General features: G+C 41.2%; 1 long non-coding RNA gene across 1 annotated transcript; it reads right to left on the bottom strand.

The window, feature by feature from the left end:
• Positions 1-1,116: 1,116 nt before the first annotated feature.
• On the bottom strand, positions 1,117-5,644 carry LOC144336210 (uncharacterized). The gene is made up of 2 exons (XR_013407800.1): positions 5,404-5,644; positions 1,117-2,218 (listed from the first exon to the last, which is right to left on the bottom strand). It is a non-coding gene; the product is annotated as an uncharacterized LOC144336210 (long non-coding RNA).
• Between the last annotated feature and the right edge of the window lie 243 nt (positions 5,645-5,887).

The raw sequence follows: 5,887 nt of genomic DNA, 5'->3' as shown, positions 1-5,887 counted from the left end.
GGCTGGGCTCAGAATTAAAAAAAAAAAAAGAAAAAAACAAGGTGAAGCCAATCTGAAGCTTATTTGTAATCTGGAGCCAGATCAGAGCTGCTGCTGACTTCTAGTCAAAATGTGACATGATCAAGAAATAAACCTTTGTTGATGTCAGATGTAAAAAGTCATTAAGTTTTTGAGGGTAATTTTGAATCACAGCAAAATTTTTAAAAAAGTGACTAATGAACTTCTAATATAATTACCTAAAAAAAATCTTTATGAGCACTAAAATAACAGTAAACTAATATGACTGTAAACAAGATAGGAAAAGTATATTTCCCCAAGGACAGCAAGCTATCAGTCACCGTCACCAGCTATGCTCAATAGCTCAATAAACAAAGAAGGATCTCCCTGAGTGCCATGTGAGTGAGTACAGAATAATGAATAAGAACTTTCTTTCAACATCAAATCCAAAAATTATCTTTACTGACAAAGTAGATGATTGTCAAAATGCCTGCCTGTGACAAATCATTGTATATTGGACAAACAAATACATTTTTTTTTTGAATAGTCATTGACAAACTTTTTCTTATAGGGTTAGTCAGTATTTTAGGCTTCTTGGCCATATAGCCTCTGTCACATCTACTGAACTCTACTCAAGTTTGCTACTGTAGCACCAAGGTAGACATAGACAGTATGTAAACAAATGTAGCTAGGTTTCAATAAATCATCACATTAAAAAATAGACAGCTGGACCACAGACCATTTTGAAGACTCCTGCTTTAAAACAGTGGAATGTGGGAGCTATGCAGGAAACTGACGAAAAGAAAATCATGTGGAAATATTGGTCAAACAGCAGATGCTGGGATATTCGTTTATCTGTTGGGCAAAGATGGTAGACTGCGTTTTTTTGTTTTTTGTGTTTTTTATTGTGGGAAGAATGAACAGAATAAATTTGGTAAAGATTGCCTAAATATCTAGAAGCCTTTAAAAAAATGTATAGGGCATACTGGTAGACTTTTTTCCTTATTCTTTCTGCACTTTGATATGTATCCCGGCCCGCGGGATAGTCGAAGCAGGCCCTGGAGGAGGGGGTGGGAATTTGGGGAACAAGAGATACGAGAAATGGAGACAAGACAGTGCTCTGATCAAGTCTCTTTTAATGGCGGTAATGCAGTGCCTTATATACACTTGGAGGGGAAGGGGTTGGGCCAAGGCGAAAATGATCTCATAGTGGAGGCGTGGCCAGATAGGTATTGGTTTCTCTGGTCGAACGTCATGTTGCACCTGCGCTGTCAGGTAGCAATTTTCGCGGGCGCGGGAAAAATGGGTGAAGAAGAAGCAGGAAGAGCGCCATCTTTAATGAGGTATTAATACAGGGAAAAAGGTAAATCTAGGGAGGAGGTAGAAGGTGGAAATGAATAGAGCTCAGGCGTTTTTAATCGTCAGTTATTATTCGCTATGGCCGGGGCGTGCAGCTCCGGACAGGTCCCCCTTTTAATTATTTTATGATGAGAAAACGACCCCTCGGGAACTGCGCCTGTCTTAGGTTGGGTCAACTCATCCCCACCTTCTAGGCCCGTCATGGGATAAGGCAGCAGCAAGGGCGGCCCTCCTGTCTTAGGCTCCGATGGAGATAGTGTCCTCTTACCCGTCATTGACTGTCCAGTTCAGCACACAGGGGAGGTGTTCTTATTAAGGCAAATAAGACTCACCATTTTCAGTCATCTCAAGGCGATGATAATGGACCTGTATAGGTTTGGCCTGGAAGGCCTCGATTTGTTGTCTGACGAATGCCATAAGCTTATTAAAGATTATAGGCCCGAGAGTGAGAAAGAGTAGAAGAGTAAGTAAAGGACCAAGAAATGGCAGGAGATAGGGGAGAAGTCCATCGAGTCCAGTCCACAAGGGATTAGCGACCAGACCTTTTCTGAGCTCTTCTAGTTCTTCCTGTAAAGTCTTTATCTTATCTCTGACGATTCCGGATTTGTTGGCGTAAAAACAGCACTTTTCATTTCCATGACTGGTCTGGCATTAGGTAAGCTGTCTTGCCCGAGCAAGTCACCTGGGTGATTCTGTCTGACGGAGGTTCAGATACCTGTCCCCCTCTGCAATCACAAGGCTGGCCGTATTGTTTTCGTAATAATTCTCTTGCCTTACGAGGGTCACCAAAACCTGCATAGACTGTCACTATGTTATATAGAGCGATTATTCTCCAAAGGAATCTCATGTTAGGCTTCATTTTCTGAAAAACAAAAAGGAAAGAACTTCTCAGGGAGATTTATCTTCCCTGGACTGACAATGGTTATGATTTATTTGTCTTACCAATCTTTCAGGCAGCCATCTGGCTGCATCATTTTTTTGTGAGAAGATGCATACTGAGCCTCTTCCCCAAATTAAAACTGGATCGGGGCCATGCCATGAATTATCAAGTGGATCTTTCCATTTTACCATTGCAAACTGTTTTTGAGATTCAGGATGCCAGAAACGATCGGCAGCCGATTTTCCATGACTGTCCAAATTTTAAAAATTAAGGATAAACAGGGCATGATTGAGTATGTTTCTAGGGGTACCCTTCACGGGGTACCAGCTCCCCCCTTTTAATTTTGTGATAACAGTTTTTAAAGACAGATGAGCTCTTTCTACTATACCTTGTCCTTGGGGATTGTAGGGAATACCTGTGGTATGTTTAATTTGTAGGGTATTACAGAATTGTAAAAAGGTTTTGGCTATATAACCAGGGCCATTGTCTGTTTTGATTTGTTTGGGTATTCCTAAAATAGAAAAGCAATGCAATAAATGAGCTATGACATGTTTGGTGGCCTCTCCTGTTTGGAGAGTTGCACTGACGAATCCACTATAGGTGTCTATGCATACATGGATATATTTTAGCTGACCGAATTCTAAGTGGTGAGTAACGTCCATTTGCCAAATTTCGTTGGGGATGAGTCCTCGGGGGTTAACTCCTAGATAGGGAACAGGCAAATACATTATGCAGTTGGCGCATTGTTTAACTATTTGTCGAGCTTGTTCTCTGGTAAGTTTAAACATGAGTCTTAAGGTTTGGGTGTTTAAATGATGCAAGGCATGTGCTTTTTGTGCTTGTTGCAAATTGTCTGTAGTGACTGTGGCTATGATTTTTGTTGCCACGTCAGCTGTTGCGTTACCTTGTGTTAAAGGTCCCGGTAATCCTGAATGTGCTCTAATATGCCCAAGAAAAAAGGGAGTAGTCCTTTTTCGAATAAGTTGTTGACATTGTAAAAATAGGTCAGCTGTGTCTGAAATATGTTTAATTTGAGGCACGGTCTCTAAGAGGGGTATTGAATGAGCCAGGTAGGTGCTGTCTGTGTAAATGTTAAGTGGCTGACAAGGAAAAACTGATAGTGCTGCAATTATAGCTTGCAATTCGACCAGCTGAGCTGATGTATAAGTGGTCTGGAATTTAACGACTACATTATTGTAAGTGTAAGCGGCAAGTCCTGTGGAAGATCCATCAGTGAAAATTAATAATGCGTCATTGAGAGGTTCTTTGCTGGTAATATGGGGAAACACAAACGCATGAAGTTTACAAAATTGAATAAGTTTGTTAGGTGGGTAATGGTTGTCAATCGCGCCAGTATAAGAAGCGCAAGCAATTGGCCAGGCTTCCGTATTTTGTAATAGCCAATGAATGTGTGATTGAGTGTAGGGCTGTATAATGGTAGACGGTTCTATTCCAAAGTATTTTCTACTGTTTTCTCTTCCCAAGATAATTAGATCAGCTATGGCATCATAATAAGGCAACAAAACCTTTTTAGGGGAGGAGGGCAGGTGTACCCACATAATGGGATTGTTCTGCCAAAATAGGCCAGTAGGGGTTATTGTTGTGTTAAAAATAAGGAATATTAATGGCTGAGAATAATCAATACTGGTAACAAATTGTGTTGCAATGGCATGTTCTACCTGTTGGAGTGCCATTAATGCTTCTTTAGTAATGGACCTGGGAGATTTTGGATTAGAGTCTCCTTTTAATATATCGAAAAGAGGTTTTAACTCTCCTGTAGTGAGTTTTAAGTACGGCCGAAGCCAATTTATGTCTCCCAGTAATTTTTGGAAATCATTTAAAGTTTTTAAATGATCACGATGTATAACGGCCTTTTGATTAATGATTTTGGGTCCATTAATTTGAAAACCAAGATAGGTGTATGGATCTTGTAATTGTACCTTTTCTGGGGCTATTTGTAGTCCAGCTGCTGCTAACTCTTGTTTGAGTTGAGCAAAGCACTGTAAGACTTGTTCGCCAATTTCTCCTGCTATTAAAATATCATCCATATAATGTATAATATACATTTGTGCCCACGTTTTTCTGACTGGCTCTATAGCAGCAGCTACATATTTTTGACACAAGGTAGGACTATTAGCCATACCCTGAGGTAAGACTTTCCATTGATAGCGTTTCACTGGTTGTTTAAAATTTGTAGATGGAAGACTAAAGGCAAATCTTTTTTGGTCAGCAGGATGAAGGGGAATTGTAAAAAAGCAATCTTTAAGGTCAATAATGATTTTAAAATATTTTTGAGGAATTGCAACCGGTGAAGGTAATCCTGGTTGTAAGGCACCCATAAGGATCATAGTGATATTTACTGCTCTTAAATCTTGTAAACGCAAAGCATGCCTACAAGACCAAAAACCTCATCACCTGGGTACACGGTAGATAAGTAAATAATGGTCTGCACCCCAGACGCAGCAAATCAGAAACTTGGAGGGCAAAGCTCTGCAAGCTGTGATTGAACAAGCCTCCCAAGTGAGTTTCATGCACACTGAAGGCTGAAACTCAATGAGAACCATTGTTTTAACCAATTAAAATACAATCTTCAGGTGGTTCATATACACTGCCAAAATTGAGAAAGCTTGAGAATCACTGAATAGTAATAATTATTTTCAGATGGTACTCGACAAATTTACAAAAACTGCAAACATGCAAGACCTGCCCAGCCATCCGCACATCCACTGGGATCCACTCCCACGATTACCCTCGAGGGAAATGAGACCCTCCTCCGTATCTTGCGGAGGCTTTGCAAGGTTAGAACGGGAGCTCACCTTTAAAATATGCTCTGTCTGAGCGACCGCAGCCATGACTTGCGGATCGACCTCCTTCCTATCTATTAAATCTCTAATGAGGTTCCAATAAGAGAAAACGGTCACAGGAATTTTTTCTGGCCCAAAAGTATTATAATAGTCCTGAAGACAATCCCCTACTCTACGCCATATTTTGATATCAATAGTTCCTTCCTGTGGGAACCAAGGGCAAGTATCTTTTACAAAATCAAAAAATTTAAACAAGTCATTACCTTTAACCTTTACTCCTCGTATCTTTAAAGCCTCTTTTAATTGTCCTACATATATTTGATGTTGACTTAATTCTTGTCCCATTTCGGACGCGTCACTTACCTTCGATTCAGACGCGGCAGGTTCCCGCGGTGATCAGTTTAATTCCTTTTGTCTTTGTTAGCGGTCGACCGTCCTTTGGCGTCCTCTTCCTCACGGAGTCCCTCGTTTCCAAGTCCCTGTTCGGGCACCACGTATCCCGGCCCGCGGGATAGTCGAAGCAGGCCCTGGAGGAGGGGGTGGGAATTTGGGGAACAAGAGATATGAGAAATGGAGACAAGACAGTGCTCTGATCAAGTCTCTTTTAATGGCGGTAATGCAGTGCCTTATATACACTTGGAGGGGAAGGGGTTGGGCCAAGGTGAAAATGATCTCATAGTGGAGGCATGGCCAGATAGGTATTGGTTTCTCTGGTCGAACGTCATGTTGCACCTGCGCTGTCAGGTAGCAATTTTCACGGGCGCGGGAAAAATGGGTGAAGAAGAAGCAGGAAGAGCGCCATCTTTAACGAGGTATTAATACAGGGAAAAAGGTAAATCTAGGGAGG

This window comes from Macaca mulatta, chromosome 17, assembly GCF_049350105.2.
Source record: "Macaca mulatta isolate MMU2019108-1 chromosome 17, T2T-MMU8v2.0, whole genome shotgun sequence".
In the NCBI taxonomy this organism is placed as follows: Eukaryota; Metazoa; Chordata; class Mammalia; order Primates; family Cercopithecidae; genus Macaca; species Macaca mulatta.
The sequence above is the reverse complement of the archived record's forward strand: the minus strand, read 5'-3'. Positions and strand labels throughout refer to the sequence as shown.